Source organism: Carassius gibelio, chromosome A19 (assembly GCF_023724105.1).
Source record: "Carassius gibelio isolate Cgi1373 ecotype wild population from Czech Republic chromosome A19, carGib1.2-hapl.c, whole genome shotgun sequence".
In the NCBI taxonomy this organism is placed as follows: domain Eukaryota; kingdom Metazoa; phylum Chordata; class Actinopteri; order Cypriniformes; family Cyprinidae; genus Carassius; species Carassius gibelio.
Genome location: NC_068389.1, coordinates 469,065 through 495,421, shown reverse-complemented (window position 1 = coordinate 495,421; position 26,357 = coordinate 469,065). Strand labels below are relative to the sequence as shown.

Genomic DNA, 26,357 nt, shown 5'->3' with positions numbered 1-26,357 from the left:
GTACTAACCAGACCTTAACCTGCTAAGATTCAGAGATCGGGCATTGACTCTTTTTTTTTTTTTTTTTTTTTTGCAAGATTATTATATAATTCGTGAAAAATATACAAAAATTTAAAGCACCTGGTATTCCCAGGCAGTCTCCCATCCATGTACTAACCTGGCCCAAACCTGCTTATATTCAGAGATCGGGCATTGACTCTATTTTTTGCCAAATGTATTATATACTAAGTGAAAAAATTTCAAAAGCTTTAAGCACCTGGTACTCCTAGGCGGTCTTTCAATCAAGTATTAACCAGACCTAAACCTGCTAAGATTCAGAGATCGGGCATTGACTCTTTTTTTTTTGCAAGATTATTATATAATTCGTGAAAAATATCCAAAAATTTAAAGAACTTGGTATTCCCAGGCAGTCTCCCATCCATGTACTAACCTGGTCCAAACCTGCTTATATTCAGAGATCGGGCATTGACTCTATTTTTTGCCAAATTTATTATATACTAAGTGAAAAAATTCTAAAAGCTTTAAGCACCTGGTATTCCTTGGCGATCTCTCATTCAAGTACTAACCAGACCTTAACCTGCTAAGATTCAGAGATCGGGCATTGACTCTTTTTTTTTTTTTATTTTTTTTTGCAAGATTATTATATAATTTTTGAAAAATATCCAAAAATTTAAAGCACCTGGTATTCCCAGGCAGTCTCCCATCCATGTACTAACCTGGCCCAAACCTGCTTATATTCAGAGATCGGGCATTGACTCTATTTTTTGGCAAAATTATTATATACTAAGTGAAAAATTTCCAAAAAGCTTACAGTACCTGGTATTCCCAGGCGGTCTCCCATCCAAGTACTAACCAGGTCCAAACCTGCTTAGCTTCCGAGATCAGACGAGATCGGGCATAGCCAGGCTGGTAAGACCGTAAGCGAAGACTGCTGCAAAGAGAATGCAATTTAAAGATCAGCCAATCTACTCGCCAGTACATTATATAAGTAGGAAAGAAAACCCAAAAGCTTAAAGCACCTAGTATTCCCTGGTAAAAAAAAGCATACTTTTTTGTATTTCAAATATATTTTAATTTTAAACAATACACTGCAAATATACTAACCAAAAATAACACAGTCTTTAAATGTATTAAACGTATATTAGCAACATACTTCTGGTACTAATTTTCAGTAAGACTTTTAATATACTTAAAAAAAAATTGTAATTTATTATACTTTATTATACTATATTTTAGAGAAATGTACTAAAAGTGAAATTAAAGTAGAATTTTAGAAGTTTATTTTTAACTGCATGCTTGAAATTATGCTTGTCACAATGCACTGAAAGCATATTTTAAAAATAGTTTATTTAATATATTGAAGATTTAGCATATTTTAAGTTAATTTTGAGTGCGACTTTAACGTTTACTTATTTAAGCTAGGAACTTTGTAACTTGGCAAAAGTGATGAAATTTTTGAAAGCCTGTTATAAATATATTTTCAATACAATATATGCATTGCACAAATGTCTGTTCTTTTAACAGTTTTATGCAGTTATGTTTATTGAGCTAATATTAGAAGTATCATGATACAATCATAAATGACAGGGTCATAATAATCCTAAAAACATTAACAAAAAATTTGACATTAAACACACTATGTAACATTATTTATGTCAAATATTTAACATTAAACTCAATAATATTCAGGACTGATATGAAATATAAGAAAAACCTGTTATGTAATTGAGTTACACAGTGAATTATGGAAAAAAAAATGGGATTAACATTAACAGTTGCATGTTTTTCACTGGTACAATTACAAACATTTCTGTTTGCAGGAAACAGTTTTAGTCTCTTTCAACATTGTTTGGAAGTGGACTAACATACATTTTGTCCTTAGACTTCACCATTACACATTTGCGCTCTAATGACTGAGGATGTACAGCAAATACATTATTGGTGTGACACACTTCAGTTAGAAATGTACAGGATATATTTAACTGAGCATCTCTATAAACCTTTCTTCCACTCTTGGCTAGCTCTTTAACTAAAAGACAGAAACTGTTTGTATCAAATACAGAAGAGGCCCCATCCTCAGATGTGTAGGCCACCAAGGTCAAAATCTCACAGAATGTCCCATCATTTAACTGTACAACAGAATTATTTCTCTTTTTAAGAGTTGTGTTATTATATGAATGATAAACAACACTGTTGCAAATGAAACGGTCATAAAATAAACCTAAATGAACAGTGTCTCCTGTGAAATGTTCAATAGCCCTCCCCTGCAGCACAGATGTGCTGCCTTTCTTTGGGCAGCCAAAACCTCTGACATTATCTGGAAACTCTTTTGACGTTTTTGTTACGCCAGACCTACCCTGGAGTTTGCCAAATATTTTTTTTATGTTGTCATTTGCATTTTCCATTATAGTCTCTGCTTTTGTTGAAAGACCCCTCCACCTAAGGAATCTTTTCACTATTTGAGCAGACACATGTGTTGTTCCATTAAAAAATTTTAGCAAAGTCCCATTGAATGATTCAAATGGAAATGTGGATGTTGCCCACAATGGTCCCCAGTTGCGTACGCTTGATGCCAAGTGCATTAACAAATGTACATTGAAAGAGACATTACCAGCACCATACAGTTTCTCAAAATTATGTACGAACTTTCGAAGAGCTTGCTCTGCCATATCCACGTGGGTCATTTTCACTGCATCCTGCAGAAGAGTGTGAATTGCAAAAACTAACAAAAAAAGATGACTCCAGTACTTCTTTTTTAAAATTCCACTCAAAACAGTCAAAGCATAAAAGAGCAAAAATGACCTCCATTCAGACGCCTTCCAGAATTTTCGGTCCTTAACTGATCTGGGTGCCCTTGTGACCTCCACAGGTGGGCTAATTAACATTAGTCCCTGGTCTATGTCACTGACCTTAGAGCCCAAGTACCATTCTTCCTTATGGTGCTTACTATCCAACCACAGAGATGTTAACTGTTTCGTTACACCAAGGCAAACACAGTGCTGGTAGTCCGGAACAAATCCAGTGATCATTTTAAAGCTCAAGTTCCATCAGAGGGGATGGGCCTTTCACACCCATTATTGGTCTCTCAGGTGTTGCCAGCATTGCGTGCCTGAAATGGTCAGTCTCTGTCCTTAATGGTGGTTCTGGTGTTTCCCATACATATGGGCCACCACCAGAGTGAAGGCAGAAGTCACATCCATATTTTCCATTAAATTGTTTCGTATTTCTCAGGAGGGGGCGGGCAATTGAATCTGAGGAGCAGAGTAGCGAATGAATTTTGCTTGTGTGCTCTGTGTTTTCAGAGTCCCTTCATTTAATACCAACCTGTTCCAGTTCTTTAAGCTGTGCAACAAAAGCAGTTAAAAATGTAGCCATATTTGGCTTGCTGTTACCAAGCCATAAGCATGGAATGCATATATTACCTTGCCGGACTCTTGGTGACAGTTCTACAATTTGACACTGGATTGGCCATATCTGAACATTATTACTTTTGAAAACTGGAATTCCATCACAGTTCCACAAAATTGAAATGTCATCATCCCCCATTTGTCCAGTTTGCTTGAATTTTTGATATTCTGCCCCACACTGAATATCAGAAAGAATGCCAGGAAATGTATATCAGGTTTTTCCAAAATGTCCACTATTTGGGCTGATAGGCTAAGTACAAGAAAGTACGACCCAAGTTTTAGGCTGTTCTCAATGTCAAATTCAGTATTACAAGAAGAACAGTTTTGTGGTGCTGTCTCACTGGGTCCAATGTAGGTTTCACAGTTGATACAATAGAAATGGGGCTTATACTGGCCAAACTGTCCATAGGCTTTATGAAAAAGGTATGTGGTTGCTGGCACCAAGCCAGGGAAATGTGCATTAAACAATGTAAGAAGATCCTGAAGTGCTACACCTGTCAAATTGTGCCTCAGTACATATGACATGAGTAAAAGCAGACTCTGTCCCTTCGTGAGAGGAGCACCAGGGTATACAAGATCATCATCTAGCTGTTTCTGTAAAACACAAAATTAATCACATTTACACCTAAAGCAATATTTGAAGAAATGCAGCAGCACTTATAGTGTTGTTCTGTCAAAACAGATAGGCTTACAGTCAACATAGTTACACTTTGAATTTAAGGATTCATCAAGATTAGTAAATGCTGTAGCTAACATGGTAATAACTAAGAAATACAAAAATATATATTTGTAAAGCATTTGTCATTTATAATACTTTTCTAATATCAATAAAACTGAACATTGTTCGTTCATGTTAGTTCAGTGTGCATTACCTTATGTTAATAGATACTTTTATTTAAAAAAGTATTAGTAAATGCTGAAATTACCTTAAGAAACTCATCTCGATCTTGGTTTTTTATTTCACAGACTCTTTGTTGTTTTCTTCCACCATCTTCCTCTCTGTCCTCCTGTTCACTTCCATCATCTTCCTCTCTGTCCTCCTGTTCATTTCCATCATCTTCCTCTCTGTCTTCCTGTTCACTTCCATCATCTTCCTATCTGTCTTCCTGTGCATCTTCATCATCTTCCTCTCTGTCTTCCTGTGCATCTTCATCATCTTCCTCTCTGTCTTCCTGTGCATCTTCATCATGTACCTCTCTGTCTTCCTGTTCACTTCCATCATCTTCCTCTCTGTCTTCCTGTGCATCTTCATCATCTTCCTCTCTGTCTTCCTGTGCATCTTCATCATGTACCTCTCTGTCTTCCTGTTCACTTCCATCATCTTCCTCTCTGTCTTCCTGTGCATCTTCATCATCTTCCTCTCTGTCTTCCTGTGCATCTTCATCATGTACCTCTCTGTCTTCCTGTTCACTTCCATCATCTTCCTCTCTGTCTTCCTGTGCATCTTCATCATCTTCCTCTCTGTCCTCCTGTGCACTTACATTATCATCTTTGCTTTCACGTTCTGTCTTCTTAAACCTTATCACCGTTTCAGATATCACATCTTGCCTCCTTTCTTCTGTGTCTCCTTTCTGATTTTTACTGTCTTGCAGGCTTCTTTGCACTTTACAATTATATGCATCAACATGTGTAAGTTGTATCTGAGACAAATGGATAAGAAAAAGTGCAGTTTCAGTGATAAAACAGCAGTATTTAGCATCTAACAAAATAAAAGCAGTATTTTTGAAGGACTGACTTATACAGTTTAAATGTACAGTTGTAATATTATTAGAAAATACGGAATTAGCTTCCACTGTTATGCTGATGATACTCAGCTATATATCTCAACGAGACCAGATGAAACTTCCCAATTATCTAAGCTAACAGAGTGTGTTAAAAATGTAAAAGATTGGATGACACACAATTTTCTCCAATTAAATTCGGATAAGACAGAGATATTAATTATTGGACCAAAAAACACTACACAGAATCTTGTAGATTACAATCTGCAACTAGACGGATGTACTGTTACTTCCTCTACAGTCAGAAATCTGGGTGTTATATTAGACAGCAATTTGTCTTTTGAAAATCATATTTCCAATGTTACAAAAACTGCATTCTTCCATCTTAGAAACATTGCCAAGCTACGAAACATGTTATCTGTTTCTGATGCAGAAAAGCTAGTTCATGCATTCATGACCTCTAGACTGGACTATTGTAATGCACTTCTAGGTGGTTGTCCTGCTTCTTCAATAAACAAGCTACAGGTCGTCCAAAATGCAGCAGCTAGAGTCCTTATGAGGTCAAGAAAATATGATCATATTACCCCAATTTTACAGTCTCTGCACTGGCTACCTATTAAGTTCCGTATCAGTTACAAATTATCATTACTTACCTATAAGGCCCTAAATGGTTTAGCTCCAGCGTACCTAACTAGCCTTCTACCACGCTACAACCCATCACGCACCCTAAGGTCACAAAACGCTGGACTTTTGGTCGTTCCTAGGATAGCAAAGCCCACTAAAGGAGGTAGAGCTTTCTCACATTTGGCTCCCAAACTCTGGAATAGCCTTCCTGATAATGTTCGGGGTTCAGACACACTCTCTCTGTTTAAATCTAGATTAAAAACACATCTCTTTCGCCAAGCATTCGAATAATGTTTCTTTTTAATTGTGAGTGTAGTTGCATCTGTTCAAAGTTGCATTTTTATTCATTAGCTTGGGTTAAACTAATTTTACTTTGTTGGATCAGCAGCTATGCTAATGATGTCTGTATTTTGTTTTTATGTTTCGCCACGGGATTTACATCCCGTGGTAACTAGGATTTACACAAGCTCCAGTCTGGATCCAGAACACCTGAGAAGAGATGATGCTGACCCTCAGAGGACCCCAGATGATGCTAACCTTGAATCAACAAACAGAACTAACAATTATTGCTAAATGTGTGACTGAATCATATAATAACTTAATAATATTGATAGTTCATCGTTTAGCTGACTACGTCTTGTATTATTATTATTATTTTTTTCTAAAATCCTGTCAAATGTGCACAAACTACTAGCTACTACTAAATATTGTAGAAACATAATTTTCTGTAAAGTTGCTTTGTAACGATTTATTTTGTAAAAAGCGCTATACAAATAAACTTGAATTGAATTGAAAATGTCTAATTAATTAGTAATAAAAAATGCTGTTAAACATAAACATTTTTCTCTTAAAGTCATACCTTTTCACAAACTGTTCCTCTGTCCAAAGAGTTGGGAACTGGAGATGTACAAAGAAATCTCTTGTATATTAATTTCAGTGGTTTCTGCAAATATAGTACAAACAACATAACTGTAAAACAGTAAAATTTATACACCAATAGTGCCTGTAATGTCTCATGTTTAACAAATTTTCAAAACACCATGAAGCTTTTGTCTTTGAAAAGTTACATTATGTAACAGTCTTGGGTCATATGAATACTGAAAGTACTAAAAATAATAAAGTAAATTATATTAATAAAGATTTTACCATCACATTGGTCCAGTCTTACAGATGGGGTGTTACACTGTAATAACCCATATATACACTGTACTACTGTGTTTTTAGATGGGATAAAAATCAAATATGAAACACTTCTCAGAGGAAAAAAAGGCATGTATCATGTACAAAATATACATTGTTATATTTATATAGCAAATTTATTTAATTTGAGATTTTACAGCAGTTTATTAATTTATAATATTTACCTTTACAAAATACTGCTGTACTTAAAATATTTATTAATATAGTGCTTTTCATAATGGTTCATTATTACAAAGCAGGTTCACATATAAAATATAAAGAACAAATAATGAAGCACCTATAAGATAAAACAACACGTCCTAAATTATTTTAATAATTGCTGTAGGCTATTGCAGTACACCGTAATTTACAGTTTTCTTGTGAAAAATGTTTTCATAAATGTTTTTTATTATTTATGTTTACCTTTTTTTGATGAAGTCTTCTGTATTTTGTTGTTCTGGGCGTCTCTGGTTGAGTCCCGTCGCAATTCAAATGTCTTTTCAAATTACGGTTTGATGCCATGATTTCAGAGAATAGACTGTTTCAGAGTATCTAGTCTATAACTTTGAATTTGGCGGTAAAGTGTGTGCCGTATAGTTTTGAAGCTCACTGCAACCAATCGGAGCATCTGACGCCTGACGTTACATGTTACGCAATCCCGTCAATCATAGTAGGTCTGACTCTGCAGGTGAGGTGAAAAGGTCTCGAATCACGATGCCTTACCAATTCGCTATATATTACTTTTTAGACAAAACAGTAAAAGTTGAAAGTGCATCGCTTATTGGGAATTTGGCCAATTTAAGTCAAGTGACGTCGCAGCCAGACCTTGACAGCGATGATAACTGGATTTAGATCAAATGGCCCACACGAAAAGAGCCCGATAGGACAGTACCAGCTAAAGTCCTACTATTAGGAGGTAAGATGATATTGTATTAGTTATTTTTCGTTTACATGTTCAGATTCTTGTATACTTAACATTGTTTTAACATTGTTAACTTTTTTTTATGTTGGTTTGCATGCTGGTGTCGGCTAACCTCTATATTTCTATCGTTATATCAGATTCGTTCAAGGATCTTGTCACAAAGAAGAATTTATTCATTTTGGGTAAAGATATATGGACCAAGGAAGAATGCAGGGGTGTTATCATGAAAAAGAAAATGCTGGAGACCAATGCGGTGGAGGCAAAAAAAGCTAAGCTGGTGAGTAAAAGTTTGCAAATTTGCAAATGAATTTGCATATTAGTTTAAACAGTTTTTAAGTTTAAATACATAGCTAACTTTCTTAATACTTGCTACACGCTGTCTCAAAAAGTGAGGTATATAACATGCCCAGCTACCTTCATGTTGGCTTTGGCACATTCCTTCTCTGTGGTGGTAGCTACAAAGCTATAGCGAGTACTGAGTGCTCAGGCAGTAATTTATTAATTTGGTGAGTAAATTATCATTCAATTCAAATTTTAAAGTGGACTAATTCTTTAACTGTATATTTTGTTCAGGAAAAGCAAACCAAGATCAAAGAGACAGCCAAGAACCAGATGCTTCAAAACCTGAAGGTTTCCCTTTCCAAAAATAAGAACAAAAACACACAAGATCAGCATAATAGTGAGGCAACTGAGGAGGAATTTCCACAACAACTTTATTGTGTAAGGGATACTGGTTTTCTGAAGACCTGGATAAATTTTACATTTTGTTGTACTGTGCTTTATAAACAGGACATTACTTAAAAATAATAGAATGCTTTATGAAAGAAATGTAGTATCCTCTATATACGTTACTTAGTTACAGTTTACAGTTAATACAAATATCACCTGGTGTCATATTAAGATGTTTTTAAAAACCCTAATTTTTATTACATTCCTATTCATTATTAAATTTTTTACATCATGAATGTGTTGTCCTGATAAAGCAAGCAAAGACTTTAAAGGCTGCCAGACCCAAATCATCCACTCCTGATGATTACACCAGTTCAGATGATGATGCCACAGTCATACGGAGTCCAAACCAACCTGACATTGTAAGTTATGAAGTTTTTCTGATTGCTTTCTGTACATTCTCTCAGACATGGACTCTCTTTGTATTGCTTTTAATTAATCTGTTATTATATTTTAGGGTAGTGATATGGATGAAGGATTACCCGCAATGCAGCACAATGTAAATGTATATTATAACATTCAAAAACAAGTTCATGTTGTAAAATGTGACTTTAATAAATAAAATGTATTATGTCTGCCTTTCATTGTTTGTTTTAGCAGTTAATGGATTATAGCGCTGGTCAACAAATGGCACCCCAAATGGATGAAATCATGGCATCCCTTCGTGGTAGGTATAAGCTTTCATTACAGGGGTTGACATTGAAGAATAAAGTTTGTTCCACAATTGTCATAATTGCCATATACTGATCTGAAGTCCCATAATCTCAGGTCAGCTTTTACATTGCATCAGTCTATCCTGTGTCATAATAAATGTTAATAAAATACATTTGTTTTTCATTTAAATTCACCTAGAACTTCCAGAAATGATTAAAATAATGAAGGAGTGTGTCCACTGTATAAAGTCATTGAAGCCCTCGTTTGGGGGGACCCCATCATCCACAACCTCCTCTTTTGTCACTGAAGTTGAGATGGTACGTTACAATTAAAGAATAAAAGATACATTTATCATTGTATTATTTAAGAACTACATTAAATTCATAGCTTTTGAACGTGTACATATTGTATTTTGTTTTGAACAGGGATCATCCTTAAAGTTGTAGGTTACATATATGTTACATCATGTGAATTATCTTGTTAATGGGAACCTGCACACGAGAGATCATACCACTCTTCCATCTCCCTTTTTCTCTATACAGCAACCCTTGGCTGGCAGTGAAGTTTCAGTTCCAAAGAGGGCCTTCCAGCGACTGAACCGCACACGCATGACCATCTTTGCGCAGGAGCTGGCTGTCCTGGTCTTTACAAAAGATGTACTTGCCCAGTCCACGCTAACAGGGAAATCAGGAAAAGGGGCCCCTCCTAAAACCCAGCTGGACGTTGCCAAAGTGCAGGCCATAACAGGTGTGTAATTTTATCTACTTATAAAGCAATAAAAGAACCATGAATCTTCTTGAATCATAAGTGCAAAGTCAGTATGCATTTAATACAGTATGCAGCAGAAGTTGGTTCAATAGCAAATACAGGGAAATAAAATACAACACATCACTGTATTTGCATTAGTTAAGTGGTAAAGTAAAATATTTTTTTCTATGTAAAAATGTTTGTATGTAAAATCATTATGAAAGCGCATAACAAAAAAATATAGGTGCCACAGTATGACTTTGACTGGTGACGTTAGTTGTCGGCCAGTATTTTGGTCCATCATCAGTCATCTAGGGTACCAGCTATAAATGTTGCCCTCCAACACCTATAACATACAACACCTCCAACACCTATATATATGCAGCCCAGTATCATCGCACTACCACCACTGTGCTTTGCTGTTGAGTCTATGACTTCTTTTTCATGTCTAGTAATATATAAAACACCAGGAGCGTGTTGAGTGTCTTTTTCGCGCTGAGAGTTCGGGTGTTTTTTTACTCCTTATCATAGCAACCAAAGCGTCTCAACTGAAAACGCTGCGCTCTCAAGCACTCGCAGCTGGACATTTTCAGCAGAGCACCTAGCATTTTCAGCTGACAAAAAACACTTTGGTATAACTGAGGCCTTATAGCTGTTAATGGAGCTCTTTTAAATGTAAATATATAAACATGCAACTTGTTCCCACGGTAACTGAACAATTTACAGACAGTAAGAAATATACTCATTATGGAGGACTACCTGATATTAGTGTGCTTAAACTGCGAGAAAAAGTGACCAGTGCTGAGCATTAGTGTCATTTTTCATATAGTTTCAGCACAAAGAATTATGGGTTGGGAAAAGTTTGTAATGGTGCTGTGCTAAACCAGACTTATGTGGAAACATACCTGTAACCATTACTGTTCTTAGAAATGTTTGGCCCAGTGGTGTTAAATTTCTGTATGTCAGTATGTGTATGTAAATCAAACCTTTTATGCTGTTCATGCAATTACAGAAAGTTTAAACAACTTGTGTGAATGATCATATGTGTATCACATAGGGCTGCACGATTAATCGCATGCGATTGTCATGCGTGTCTTTGTCAGTAAAGCCGGTTCTGTGATTAGCAGTAAATGTCCACCACCTGGTTTCAAATGGAGCGGCACTTCCCAGCTAGAATTTTCTTTGTTCTAAAATGTTCTAAGAACATTCCCATGGATTGTTCTAACAATGTTTTTAGTGGGTAGTTTTATTTTTGTTCCCAGAACGTTCTCTCAAAAGATAGGATAACGTTCTCTAAAAACATTCTACAAATGTTTATCAATAACATTATTAGAACATTATTCCATAACATTCTAATTAAGATTTAAGTGGATGTTTAGATGTGGATGTTGATGTCTGTTTAAAAGTAATAGCTTGGTTTGATGTCACCATAATGCTGGTAAGTGTTGGCTTTAGTTGTGCAATTTGACACTTCACTTGTCGGTGTTGTTTTTTAGCTGCTGTCATCTTTATTGTGGCTAAAACAGCAAACAAATATGTGGTTCAATGATGCGTTTGCTTGCTGATGATTGATATGTCTGATTACTTGTTTTCACCCAAGCTACTGTGTGGTGTTAGTTAAGTATTATTTATTAAAGTGACTCAATGATCAACAGCCTGACACCCAGTTTAATTTAAAGCAGATAATTTCAAAGATTTAAAAAAAAATTGTCACACAAACATCAAGATTCAGTGTATGAATCTCAACAATGGTGACATGCTTTATGCTGCAATGTATTCTGGGTACATCATGCAAAACTCATCCGTAGCACCCAGAATGCATTGCGGCATGAAGCATGTCACCATTGTTGAGATTCTTACACTAATTCTTAAGGTCTCTGTATGTCTAAGCATCCTAAGGTTTGAAGTGATTCTAAAACAATGTAGTTTAAAAAGATCAGATAAAAATAAAATGACATAAATTGTCAGGACCCTGTGTATTGCAACACATCTGCTATAGTCACTAATATTAAATTAATAGCGTAGAACAGACTTCTGGTAAAATCAGTTGATCAGATTGTTACATTAAGACATCTTTAATATCAGCCAGTAACCAACATTATCTAATGACATCTTTTTCTCAATGTTTTTGCTGTAACAGATATAATTACAGCAGCTAAATGAACGCTAACACTGAAAAGAGTCATACTTCCTAAGTACTGATCAGCATAATGGTGACATCAAACTAAACTATAATTTTCAATAAACCATCAACATCTCTGTTAATCTCAATAAGAACTTTTTTACATTTATGACAGAAATAAATCTTGTTTATAATAAGTGAAGATTGTCATGTTTTTGGAGTATTTACGCTAGAGTTTGACACCAAACAGAGGTTGGGTTTTCACTTTCAACCAACATCTGACTTCTGAGCAATGTCAGTCCACATCTAGTGTGATGGGAAGCCGTAATTCACTGACAAGCTGGGCAATATCACGTTCATAATCGCAGATTAATCGCATGCGGTTATGAACGCGATATTGCGTAGCTTGTCAATGATCTACGGCTCTGTATATTAGGTGCGGCTCCATTTGAAAGCAGCTGATGGACATTTACCGCTAATCACAGAACCATCTTTACTGATGAGACACGCATGACAATCGCATGCGATTAATCGTGCAGCCCTAGTATCACACATTGTGGCATTGAGTGTCGATAGAGAGACTGTATTGAAAAATCAGGCCCCAAAGTATTTGTTCATGAGATAAAGTGCTATGCTGTTCAGCTATATGTTGTCTTTTCTGTTAACAGATGCAGTTCTGCTGGAGTTTCCACAGTCAACAGCATCTGATGTGCGAGCAGCTATCAGACGCAAGTGCAACAATGAACAGTTCGTCCAGAAGAAGGTCTGATGTGTAAATATGTTTTTATTTACACCTCTGTTGCTGTTCAGAAGGTTCTCTGTGGTTTTTTCTGTTTTTGCACTTTTGTAAAACATGGTAAATTTATTCTGTTAAGTTTTGAAACCAAGTTCCTGTAAATGTAAATAAATTTTTTTTTAAATAGATTTAAATAAATACTTGTTAATAAAATGTCTTTATACATGTAATTATTGTTATTATTTTTTATTGACTTTACAACATTCAGCTTAGAGTAAATTAAGTGCCCCATAGGTAGTTTAGCCTTTCTGCTTAAAAATCATATACAATTACCACCAAATTATTATGTTTGTTTTTTGTTGTACATTTCAAAGAAACTCATTATGCATTTGTAATGTACTTGAAATACAAAGAAAAAAACTTTAATTTCATTAATCACAAGTAGTCCCTATAGACATGCCTAAAGTGTACTAAGCATACTTGAAGTTGTTCCACTTTAGCACATGAAAGTACACTAAATACACTTGAAATTGTGCTTTATTACAATTAAATTACAACTTAAATATATTTAGTACAAAATTTGTATTTCCAAAATAACACTCTTTAAGTTTGCTAATCAGTAACATACTTAAATTATACTGATCATTAGTCTGACTTTAAGTACACAGAAGTATACCAAAATTTAAATTATAATGTACTTGTAATAGAAATAAAGCACACTTTAATTCATTAATCAAGCACATATGTTGTCCCACAGCCTATACTTGAAGTGTACTAAGCATACTTGAAGTTGTTCCACTTTAGCACATGAAAGTACACTAAATACACTTGAAATTGTGTTTAATTACAATTAAATTATAACTTAAACATATTTAGTACAAAGTTAGCATTCGCAAAATAGCACACTTTAAGTTTGCTAATCATTAACATACTTAAATTATACTGATCATTACTCTGACTTTAAGTACACAGAAGTATACCAAAATTTAATATACTTGGCATATTATATTTTCACCAGGGTTCCCAGGCGGTCTCTCATCCAAGTACTAACCAGACCGAAACCTGCTAAAATTTAGAGATCGGGCATTGACTCTATTTTTTGCCAATTTTATTATATACTAAGTGAAAAAATTCCAAAAGCTTAAAAGCACCTGGTATTCCTTGGCGGTCTCTCATCCAAGTACTAACTAGACCTAAACCTGCTAATTCACTATATTCAATATACTATATTCAGAGATCGGGCATTGACTCTATTTTTTGCCAAATTTATTATATACTAAGTGAAAAATGTCCAAAAAGCTTACAGTACCTGGTATTCCCAGGCGGTCTCCCATCCAAGTACTAACCAGGCCCAAACCTGCTTAACTTCCAAGCCCAGACGAGATCGGGCATAGCCTTTTTTTTTTTTTTCTTTTTTTTCTTTTTTTTTTTTATTAAGTTCACAAAATAATACATTATGTTTCTCCTAAATACAGAGATTCACATTCCAATTAAAAACAACAACAAAACAAAAAAACTAAAATAAAAAAATTAAAATACATTCATACTTATAAATATTTTTCTTCTACATTATCCCATTTGTTGCATTTGTTATTTTACACTTTTTTTTCCAACAGATACATTTATGTCATGTTTCAAAAGAATATTCTGTACCTGAGAAGAAAACATTTTCATAAACATCTCTGCTTTTCCCTCCAGTCTCCAATATTTGCACAATGTAAACATATAATCTTCCACCATATGCTTATACAATGTCCACACATCTACACGAACAGACCTGTTCTTAACTATATTTCTTCTATTCCATATAGCATTTTTTGCCAAAATAATTAACAAATTGATCATGATTTTATTCTTACACTTTTCCTCCTTTCCAAACATAAATGTTTTTTGCCAATCTTGATCTTCTTTTCTTTCCCCTAGGTCATTCACTATTTCTTTTAAAACCTTAAAAAAAGATCCTAATTCCTCACACAGTAAAAACAAATGCAACAAACCCTCATCTTGTTTTTTACAAACCTTACATAATGCACTTTGTTCTTTTTTTATAATGCACAACCTCATTTCCGACCATATTACATTATGCCTTATAAAATAATCAAGACACTCCAAATTTGTGCTCACCAGTACTCCCCTCATATTTTTCCATATTTCTTCCTCTTTCAAGCCATTGAAGTTTCTTAACCACATATCATTTGAATTTGGTTTTTTAAAAATCTCTTCCCTTAAAACATGATAAAACATTTTCACATTCCCTAAACTAAACCCTATTCTTTTATTTTGATTAACAAAATACACGTCAGTCTTTCCTTCCTCTTTTTCTTCCTTCTGTATTTCATTTATCCACGCTTTTGGTATTGCACTTTTCATTTCTTTATATTGCTTCTTTACATTGTTTATGTCATACTCTTCTTTGGCTTCTTCCAACTCATCAATAATTACTTGCACTGGTAAAAAACCCTCTCTTATCTCATACATAATATCCCTTAGTCTTGCAATCCCAACCTCCCACCATTTTTAAAAAAAATATTTCTTTCCCACTTTTCACAATATGCTTATTAAAAAACAATGGTTGGTTTAAAATCTCTTTCCTTCCTCCAGGTATAAAATCAACCTTTGAGAGAAAAAAACCCCAAGCTTTTAAAACTTCTTTATAAAAATCTGGTATTCTTTCAAACATCCATGCTTTCATTTTCATCCATAAAACACTGTCCCCTAGTTTCACATTACCACATTTGTCCAAATAGTATTTCATTGTATCTTTCCATTCTCCTTTTTCTTGATCATCTATATACTTTTTCACAACTTTAATTCTCATACTTTTCTTTTTTTAATTCTACATCAGATAATCCCATTCCTCCTTTATCAGCCTGTCCTATCAGAGTGTTATAAGCAACTCTTGGGGGTTTCTTCTCCCAAATAAAATCTAAAACACATCTTTTTATTCTTACTTCCACCCATCTTGGCATTGCGCTCACCATTAAAATATACCACATTTTGGATAACATTAAAGCATTAACCACTAAAATTTTCCCTTTCAAACTTAAAAATCTTCCCCTCCAAAAAATGAATCTCCTTTCCATTTCCCCCAACAACTTTTCAAACATTCTTTCTCTTGCCCCTTTCTCATCTTTTCCTAAAGTCACACCCAAAATTTTTGTTTCCTTCACCTCCTCAAAATTAAAAACTCCTCCTAAATTTGGTACCTTTCCAAACTTCATGTACACAGTTTTTTCTCCATTAACTCTTGCACCTGTACCTTTACCATACCTCTCTACATTTCTTATGACTTCCTTCATACTTTCTAAGTCTTTTAAAATCAGTGTCGTGTCATCTGCATATTGGAATATCTTTTTCTCTTCTTTACCTTCTTCTATTTTAATACCTTGAATGCTTTTATTTTTCTTAATCATTAAACCTAAAGGTTCTGCTACCAAAGTATATAGCTGTGCAGAGAGTGGACATCCTTGCCTTATTGATCTTGTTATTCTAAAAGGTTCTGTTAAGAAACCATTACACGTCACTCTCGTCATTACGTTATTATATAACATTTTTATCCATTCCTTAAAATTCTTTCCAAAACCAAAACGTTCTAAAATTGCAAATAAAAAATCATGTTCTACCCTATCAAAAGCCTTTTCAAAATCTAAATTAACAACATATCCATCCTTCTGTGTTTCATTTAAATAGCTTATTATGTCTCTTACACCACTCGTTATATCAGCAATATCTCTCCCTCTTACACCATATGCCTGATTAGTCACTATAATTTTGGGTAAAATATTTTTCATTCTATTTGCAAGAATTTTAGATAGTATTTTTAAATCTGTGTTTAACATTGTTATTGGTCTAAAATTACTCAAATCATTTTTACTTCCTTTCCTTTTATAAATTAATTTCATCAACCCTATACTCATCCTCTGATCCAATTCTCTTTTATCAAAAATCTCCTTATATACTTCCTTTAAAATCCCACTTATCTTCTCTTTAAAAACTTTATAAAATTTCATTTACTATCCCATCTGTCCCCGGGCTTTTGTTTCCTTTTAAACTATTGATAGCTTGTACAATTTCCTCTTCACTAATTTCTTTATCACATTCCTTTTTATCTTCTCTACTTACTTTAGCTGTAACACTCTCTAATAACTGAATTTTGGCTTTTTCGTCAATTCCTTTTGTTTCAAAAAGCCCCTCATAATAGTCTTTCACCTCTGTTAAAATTCCACTTATGTCTTTGACTATTTCTCCTTTTTTATTTTTTAATTCTTTTATTAACTTTGCTTTGCCTCTACTTTTTTCCAAATTAAAGAAAAATTTTGTACATTTTTCTCCTGCAATTGTATTTTTTGCCTTACTCCTTATAATAGCTCCTTTACACTTTTCTTCCTCAATTTTCCGTAACTCTTCCTCCAAAAGTATTATCTGTTTTATATTTACTTCACTTTTATTTGTCTCTTTTCTGAGTTTTTTCCTTATTTCCAGCTCCTTTGCTTTTTTAACTTTCTGTACCAATTTGCTATGGTTTATAGAATATCTTCTTATTTCATATTTTACATTTTGCCACCATAATCGTTTATCTTCAAAGTACATTCCGTCCTCTTTTTCTTTGTCTAATATTTCCTCAATTCCTATTCTATAACTTTCACTTGTCAACATTTCTGAATTTAGTATCCACACTCCAGGCCCTTTTTTTTTCTTTACTAAAGTCAATATTCCATAAAAGCATTTTGTGATCACTCAAACTGGTATCCTTATAACAAATGTCCCCCAGAAAAAATTCCATATCCCTTTCACTTAAAATAAAATCGATTCTTGTCTGACACATAAAATTCCCAACCAGTTGTCTTCTGGAAAATTATCTTTTCCTTTCATGGTTTTCCCTCCAAACATCTATCAAATTTCTTTCCTCCATCATTTCTTTTAACTCTTTCCTTCCCATATCTGTTCTAAAAACCATCCCATCTGCCATGTCCATCTTACTAAAAACAGTATTAAAATCCCCAACTAAAATAACGTTTTTATATGTCTTTATTAAAATCCTTAATCCCTCAAAAAAATGTTTTTTTTCTCCCTCTTGGGTGGGTGCATGCAAATTAATTACCACAAATTCATGATCATCTTTCTTAATATTAATCCCAACACATTTGCCTTTTTTGTCATTATAGACTTCATATGAATTAATTTCAACATTTTCCTTTATTAAAATGGCTACCCCCCTTCCTATCCTTCCATCACCATTATTATAAAACATTTGTCCTTTCCATCTCTTTTTCACATCCTCAATCATTTCGTCTTTCCAGTTTGTTTCTTGTAAAATTATCACATCCTGCTTTTTGCATAGTTCTTTTACCATCTCAAATTTCTTTACACTCATTAAACCTCTTGCATTTAAACTCACAATGTTTAAAACCATACCAATAAAAAATAAGCATTTAAAACCATTCATCTTCAGTCTCTCTCACAATTTGTTCTTGTATCAATCCCAACTTCTTTTTATCTATTTCAATCATCTTTTTCTTTCTAGCAACATTAAGATTTGGCTTTACCTTCATTGATTTTCTTCTTATCATTTTTCCAACCTTTTCTCTTTCTTTCCTTGCCTCCTGTTGTTCCATATCCAGTTCCTCCACCTCGTCGCTCTCCTCTTCATCATTTACTTCCTTGTCATTTGCACCATTCTGTTCGGTTTCTCCATCTTCTCCCTCCTCTGTATCGTCCTCCATTCTGTTTACTTCTCCATCCTGGTGACTTTGGTCCTTCAACTTCTGATTTTCCATATATTCTATTTGCTTTTGTTGTTTGTTTTCCATTGGTTCAAAAGTCTCTGTGGTTTCTGCAATCTCATCTTGCACCTACCTGTCCATACTTTGTTGCTCCTCTGATTGCTTCTCGTTACCTTCCATCCAGCATTCACATATATTAAGAGGTTTGCCACAGTCTGGACATTCAATTGCTGTACAGTCTCTTGAGAAATGTCCTTGATCATTGCATTTAAAACATCTGAACTCAGGACAGTCTTTGATGATATGTTCCGGACTTAAACACAATCTACAAGTTTTGACCTGCCTACTGTGTATTATCCTGAAGTACTGTGAGCCTTCAGTTGTCTCAAACCTTGTACTATATGGCAATGATGCCACCTCCTTTGGGAACTTAACCTTAACAAATCTTGTCCCATCCTCTATCTCCGTTCCTGGGTAAAACCTCCTCCTTATCTCTGTTATGGGAGTAACTCCCCATCCTTCCAATTTCGAGGTTATGTCATCATCATCTAAATACACAGGCAGATGCATGAACGAGACTACATATTCTCTGTCCTGGAGTTTTTTAACATCACATATTTGTCCTTTAATTTGCAAACCATTTAACAGTCCATCACAAGCTTCCTCCGTTTCGAAAGTCACTTCATATTGTTTATTAGTCTTTGGTCTTACCGCAAGAATTTTTTCCACGCTCACTTTTTCCTTTATTGCTCTAATAATGTCCTGCGCTCCTCCATTAAGCACTTTACTGATGTCAATTATTGCTGTAGCTTCTTTTGAATAGATCCTTTGTTTCTTCATTTCTTTCGCCATCATCCCTTCTCCTTGTCTTAATCCTTTGCCTTGGTCAATTGCATTAGCTTGTTTCAAATTCGTTGCAAGTTGTGAAACAAGCAGTTGATCCATTTCACTCATTATGAATAAAAAATAAAAAATTAAACCACTCCCCAGACAGCATGAAGCTGCTGGTTCGTGGTTTAAAACTTATTAAATAGATAAAGAAAAACTCCTCTTACAATTAATTCTAACTATAAAAAATAATAAACAAACAAACAATACAAGAGTTAGCTTCCGTCCTTTCTACACACACTTGCACTTCCTGGATTGTACCACTACAATGAACAGGGTTGCACAGGTTGGTATGGCCATAAGCGAAGACTGCTGCAAAGAGAAGGCTATTTAAAGATCAGCCAATCTACTCGCCAGTACATTATAAAAGTAGGAAAGAAACCCCAAAAGCTTAAAGCACCTGGTATTCCTAGGCGGTCTCTCATCCAAGTACTAACCTGGCCCAAACCTGCTTATATTCAGAGATCGGGCATTGACTCTATTTTTTGCCAAATTTATTATATACTAAGTGAAAAAATTCCAAAAGCTTAAAGCACCTGGTATTCCTTGGCGGTCTATCATTCAAGTACTAACCAGACCTTAACCTGCTAAGATTCAGAGATCGGGCATTGACTCTTTTTTTTTTTTTTTTGCAAGATTATTATATAATTCGTGAAAAATATCCAAAAATGTAAAGCACCTGGTATTCCCAGGCAGTCTCCCATCCATGTACTAACCTGGCCCAAACCTGCTTATATTCAGAGATCGGGCATTGACTCTATTTTTTGGTAAAATTACTATATACTAAGTGAAAAATTTCCAAAAAGCTTACAGTACCTGGTATTCCCAGGCGGTCTCCCATCCAAGTACTAACCAGTCCCAAACCTGCTTAACTTCCTAGATCAGACAAGATCGGGCATAGCCAGGCTTGTATGGCCGTAAGCGAAGACTGCTGCAAAGAGAAGGCTATTTAAAGATCAGCCAATCTACTTGCCAGTACATTATATAAGTAGGAAAGAAAACCCAAAAGCTTAAAGCACCTGGTATTCCTTGGCGGTCTCTCATCCAAGTATTAACTAGACCTAAACCTGCTAAAATTCAGAGATCGGGCATTGACTCTTTTTTTTTTTTTTGCAAGATTATTATATAATTTGTGAAAAATATCCAAAAATGTAAAGCACCTGGTATTCCCAGGCAGTCTCCCATCCATGTACTAACCTGGCCCAAACCTGCTTATATTCAGAGATCGGACATTGACTCTATTTTTTGCCAAATTGATTATATACTAAGTGAAAAATTTCAAAAAAGCTTACAGTACCTGGTATTCCCAGGCGGTCTCCCATCCAGGCACTAACCAGGCCCAAACCTGCTTAGCTTCCGAGATCAGACAAGATCGGGCATAGCCAGGCTGGTATGGCCATAAGCGAAGACTGCTGCAAAGAGAAGGCTATTTAAAGATCAGCCAATCTACTCACCAGTACATTATAAAAGTAGGAAAGAAACCCCAAAAGCTTAAAGCACCTGGTATTCCTAGGCGGTCTCTCATCCAAGTACTAACCTGGCCCAAACCTGCTTATATTCAGAGATCGGGCATTGACTCTATTTTTTGCCAAATTTATTATATACTAAGTGAAAAAATTCCAAAAGCTTAAAGCACCTGGTATTCCTTGGCGGTCTATCATTCAAGTACTAACCAGACCTTAACCTGCTAAGATTCAGAGATCGGGCATTGACTCTTTTTTTTTTTTTTTCAAGATTATTATATAATTCGTGAAAAATATCCAAAAATTTAAAGCACCTGGTATTCCCAGGCAGTCTCCCATCCATGTACTAACCTGGCCCAAACCTGCTTATATTCAGAGATCGGGCATTGACTCTATTTTTTGGCAAAATTATTATATACTAAGTGAAAAATTTCCAAAAAGCTTACAGTACCTGGTATTCCCAGGCGGTCTCCCATCCAAGTACTAACCAGTCCCAAACCTGCTTAACTTCCTAGATCAGACAAGATCGGGCATAGCCAGGCTTGTATGGCCGTAAGCGAAGACTGCTGCAAAGAGAAGGCTATTTAAAGATCAGCTAATCTACTTGCCAGTACATTATATAAGTAGGAAAGAAAACCCAAAAGCTTAAAGCACCTGGTATTCCTTGGCGGTCTCTCATCCAAGTACTAACTAGACCTAAACCTGCTAAAATTCAGAGATCGGGCATTGACTCTTTTTTTTTTTTTGCAAGATTATTATATAATTTGTGAAAAATATCCAAAAATGTAAAGCACCTGGTATTCCCAGGCAGTCTCCCATCCATGTACTAACCTGGCCCAAACCTGCTTATATTCAGAGATCGGGCATTGACTCTATTTTTTGGCAAAATTATTATATACTAAGTGAAAAATTTCCAAAAAGCTTACAGTACCTGCTATTCCCAGGCGGTCTCCCATCCAAGTACTAATCAGTCCCAAACCTGCTTAACTTCCTAGATCAGATGAGATCGGGCATAGCCAGGCTGGTATGGCCGTAAGCGAAGACTGCTGCAAAGAGAAGGCTATTTAAAGATCAGCCAATCTACTCGCCAGTACATTATATAAGTAGGAAAGAAAACCCAAAAGCTTAAAGTACCTGGTATTCCTTGGCGGTCTCTCATCCAAGTACTAACTAGACCTAAACCTGCTAAAATTCAGAGATTGGGCATTGACTCTTTTTTTTTTTTTTTGCAAGATTATTATATAATTTGTGAAAAATATCCAAAAATGTAAAGCACCTGGTATTCCCAGGCAGTCTCCCATCCATGTACTAACCTGGCCCAAACCTGCTTATATTCAGAGATCGGGCATTGACTCTATTTTTTGCCAAATTTATTATATACTAAGTGAAAAAATTCCAAAAGCTTAAAGCACCTGGTATTCCCAGGCAGTCTCCCATCCATGTACTAACCTGGCGCAAACCTGCTTATATTCAGAGATCGGGCATTGACTCTATTTTTTGGCAAAATTATTATATACTAAGTGAAAAATTTCAAAAAAAGCTTACAGTACCTGGTATTCCCAGGCGGTCTCCCATCCAGGCACTAACCAGGCCCAAACCTGCTTAGCTTCTGAGATCAGACAAGATCGGGCATAGCCAGGCTGGTATGGCCATAAGCGAAGACTGCTGCAAAGAGAAGGCTATTTAAAGATCAGCCAATCTACTCGCCAGTACATTATAAAAGTAGGAAAGAAACCCCAAAAGCTTAAAGCACCTGGTATTCCTAGGCGGTCTCTCATCCAGGTACTAACCTGGCCCAAACCTGCTTATATTCAGAGATCGGGCATTGACTCTATTTTTTGCCAAATTTATTATATACTAAGTGAAAAAATTCCAAAAGCATAAAGCACCTGGTATTCCTTGGCGGTCTATCATTCAAGTACTAACCAGACCTTAACCTGCTAAGATTCAGAGATCGGGCATTGACTCTTTGTTTTGTTTTTTTGCAAGATTATTATATAATTCGTGAAAAATATCCAAAAATTTAAAGCACCTGGTATTCCCAGGCAGTCTCCCATCCATGTACTAACCTGGCCCAAACCTGCTTATATTCAGAGATCGGGCATTGACTGTATTTTTTGGCAAAATTATTATATACTAAGTGAAAAATTTCCAAAAAGCTTACAGTACCTGGTATTCCCAGGCGGTCTCCCATCCAAGTACTAACCAGTCCCAAACCTGCTTAACTTCCTAGATCAGACGAGATCGGGCATAGCCAGGCTGGTATGGCCGTAAGCGCAGACTGCTGCAAAGAGAAGGCTATTTAAAGATCAGCCAATCTACTCGCCAGTACATTATATAAGTAGGAAAGAAAACCCAAAAGCTTAAAGTACCTGGTATTCCTTGGCGGTCTCTCATCCAAGTACTAACTAGACCTAAACCTGCTAAAATTCAGACATTGGGCATTGACTCTTTTTTTTTTTTTTGCAAGATTATTATATAATTTGTGAAAAATATCCAAAAATGTAAAGCACCTGGTATTCCCAGGCAGTCTCCCATCCATGTACTAACCTGGCCCAAACCTGCTTATATTCAGAGATCGGGCATTGACTCTATTTTTTGCCAAATTTATTATATACTAAGTGAAAAATGTCCAAAAGCTTTAAGCACCTGGTATTCCTAGGCGGTCTTTCAACCAAGTACTAACCAGACTTAAACCTGCTAAGATTCAGAGATCGGGCATTGACTCTTTTTTTTTTTGCAAGATTATTATATAATTCGTGAAAAATATCCAAAAATTTAAAGCACCTAGTATTCCTAGGCGGTCTCTTATCCAAGTACTAACCAGACCTAAACCTGCTAAAATTTAGAGATCTGGCATTGACTCTATTTTTTGCCAAATTTATTATATACTAAGTGAAAAAATTCCAAAAGCTTTAAGCACCTGGTATTCCTAGGCGGTCTTTCAACCATGTACTAACCAGACCTAAACTTGCTAAGATTCAGAGATCGGGCATTGACTCTTTTTTGTAAGACTATTATATAATTCGTGAAAAATATCCAAAAATTTAAAGCACCTGGTATTCCCAGGCAGTCTCCCATCCATGTACTAACCTGGCCCAAACCTGCTTATATTCAGAGATCTATATTCATTGACTCTATTTTTTGGCAAAATTATTATATACTAAGTGAAAAATTTCCAAAAAGCTTACAGCACCTGGTATTCCCAGGCGGTCTGCCATCCAAGTACTAACGAGGGCCAAACCTGCTTAGCTTCCGAGATCGGGCATAGCCAGGCTGGAATGGCCGTAAGCGAAGACTGCTGCAAAGAGAAGGCTATTTAAAGATCAGCCAATCTACTCGCCAGTACATTATATGAGTAGGAAAGAAAACCCAAAAGCTTAAAGCACTTAGTATTCCTAGGTGGTCTCTCATCCAAGTACTAACCAGACCTAAACCTGCTAAGATTCAGAGATCGGGCATTGATTTTTTTTTTTTTTTTTTGCAAGATTATTATATAATTCGTGAAAAATATCCAAAAATTTAAAGCACCTGGTATTCCCAGGCAGTCTCCCATCCAAGTACTAACCTGGCCCAAACCTGCTTATATTCAGAGATCGGGCATTGACTCTATTTTTTGCCAAATTTATTATATACTAAGTAAAAAAATTCCAAAAGCTTTAAGCACCTGGTATTCCTTGGCGGTCTTTCAACCAAGTACTAACCAGACCTAAACCTGCTAAGATTCAGAGATCGGGCATTGACTCTTTTTTTTGCAAGATTATTATATAATTCGTGAAAAATATCCAAAAATTTAAAGCACCTGGTATTCCCAGGCAGTCTTCCATCCATGTACTAACCTGACCCAAACCTGCTTATATTCAGAGATCGGGCATTGACTGTATTTTTTGGCAAAATTATTAGATACTAAGTGAAAAATTTCCAAAAAGCTTACAGCACCTGGTATTCCAAAGCTATCTCCCATCCAAATACTAACCAGGCCCAAACCTGCTTAGCTTCCAAGATCAGACAAGAACGGGCATAGCCAGGCTGGTATGGCCGTAAGCAAATACTGCTACAAAGAGAAGGCTATTTAAAGATCAGCCAATCTACTCGCCAGTACATTATATATGTAGGAAAGAAAACCCCAAAGCTTAAAGCACCTGGTATTCCTAGGCGGTCTCTCATCCAAGTACTAACCAGACCTAAACCTGCTAAAATTTAGAGATCGGGCATTGACTCTATTTCTTGCCAAATTTATTATATACTAAGTGAAAAATGTCCAAAAAGCTTACAGTACCTGGTATTCCCAGGCGGTCTCCCATCCAAGTACTAACCAGGTCCAAACCTGCTTAGCTTCCGAGATCAGACGAGATCAGGCATAGCCAGGCTGGTATGGCCGTAAGCGAAGACTGCTGCAAAGAGAATGCTATTTAAAGATCAGCCAATCTACTCGCCAATACATTATATATGTAGGAAAGAAAACCCAAAAGCTTAAAGCACCTTGTATTCCTAGGCGGTCTCTCATCCAAGTACTAACCAGACCTAAACCTGCTAAAATTTAGAGATCGGGCATTGACTCTATTTCTTGCCAAATTTATTATATACTAAGTGAAAAATGTCCAAAAAGCTTACAGTACCTGGTATTCCCAGGCGGTCTCCCATCCAAGTACTAACCAGGTCCAAACCTGCTTAGCTTCCGAGATCAGACGAGATCAGGCATTTTTTTTTTATTTTTTTTTTTATTAAAAATATTTCAGTACAAAAAGAAAAAATACATAAAATATTTCACATTTAAATCATTCTTGTTATAGAAACCTCTCTTTTACAAGATAAATGCAAACATCTCAATTAAGGTTACATTAACGTTTCTAAGCACATATAATCCTATTCACCTAAAAAAAATAAAAATAAAAAATAAAAAAAACAACTACAAATTCATTTCAAAACATAAGGATTGTTATTTAGAATTAGTTTATCAAATACATAAATTGTACCTTCTGCTTTAAAATAACTTTCTAGTGTTCGTATATAATCTTCCAGTTTTTTCTTAAAATAAATCCATAATCCCATTTTTTTGTTTTTGTCTCTTGCTATATTTCTCCTACACCATATTGCATATCTAGCTACAATTAAAAACAAATTTATAACATTTTGATTATCAGATTTCTCATTCATTCCAAATAAAAATATACAATTCCAACTCTCTTCATCTTCTATTACATCCATTTTTTCTCCTAACAAACTCTTAATCACATTTTTAATTTTGTCTCTGAAAAAGATCAGTTCTTTACATGATAAAAACATGTGCACAATTCCTTCAGTTTTTTCACAACAGACTTTACACAATGCATCCCCAGTCATTCCACATTTATACAACTTCTCTTCAGAAAAGATTATATTATGCCTTATATAAAAATCCAGGTTCTCCATTTTAACATCAATATGCCATTTTCTCAAATT

The 26,357-nt window shown here is 35.3% G+C and overlaps 1 long non-coding RNA gene, 4 other non-coding genes and 6 pseudogenes across 5 annotated transcripts; 1 reads left to right on the top strand and 10 right to left on the bottom strand.

The window, feature by feature from the left end:
- Positions 1-804: 804 nt before the first annotated feature.
- LOC127937055 (5S ribosomal RNA) lies at positions 805-923 on the bottom strand. The gene has a single exon (XR_008148343.1). It is a non-coding gene; the product is annotated as a 5S ribosomal RNA (ribosomal RNA).
- A 7,346-nt stretch (positions 924-8,269) lies between these two features.
- Positions 8,270-9,088, top strand: LOC127935023 (uncharacterized). The gene is made up of 3 exons (XR_008147947.1): positions 8,270-8,573; positions 8,837-8,944; positions 9,040-9,088. It is a non-coding gene; the product is annotated as an uncharacterized LOC127935023 (long non-coding RNA).
- An 11,168-nt stretch (positions 9,089-20,256) lies between these two features.
- Positions 20,257-20,375, bottom strand: LOC127936862 (uncharacterized; annotated as a pseudogene).
- A 362-nt stretch (positions 20,376-20,737) lies between these two features.
- On the bottom strand, positions 20,738-20,856 carry LOC127936363 (5S ribosomal RNA). The gene has a single exon (XR_008148275.1). It is a non-coding gene; the product is annotated as a 5S ribosomal RNA (ribosomal RNA).
- Positions 20,857-21,354: 498 nt separating this feature from the next.
- LOC127936861 (uncharacterized) lies at positions 21,355-21,473 on the bottom strand (annotated as a pseudogene).
- A 361-nt stretch (positions 21,474-21,834) lies between these two features.
- LOC127937808 (uncharacterized) lies at positions 21,835-21,953 on the bottom strand (annotated as a pseudogene).
- A 500-nt stretch (positions 21,954-22,453) lies between these two features.
- On the bottom strand, positions 22,454-22,572 carry LOC127937861 (uncharacterized; annotated as a pseudogene).
- A 500-nt stretch (positions 22,573-23,072) lies between these two features.
- Positions 23,073-23,191, bottom strand: LOC127937780 (5S ribosomal RNA). The gene has a single exon (XR_008148559.1). It is a non-coding gene; the product is annotated as a 5S ribosomal RNA (ribosomal RNA).
- Positions 23,192-24,099: 908 nt separating this feature from the next.
- Positions 24,100-24,208, bottom strand: LOC127937606 (uncharacterized; annotated as a pseudogene).
- Positions 24,209-24,842: 634 nt separating this feature from the next.
- On the bottom strand, positions 24,843-24,961 carry LOC127937554 (uncharacterized; annotated as a pseudogene).
- Positions 24,962-25,182: 221 nt separating this feature from the next.
- LOC127937650 (5S ribosomal RNA) lies at positions 25,183-25,301 on the bottom strand. Its single transcript, XR_008148435.1, has one exon. It is a non-coding gene; the product is annotated as a 5S ribosomal RNA (ribosomal RNA).
- Positions 25,302-26,357: the final 1,056 nt, after the last annotated feature.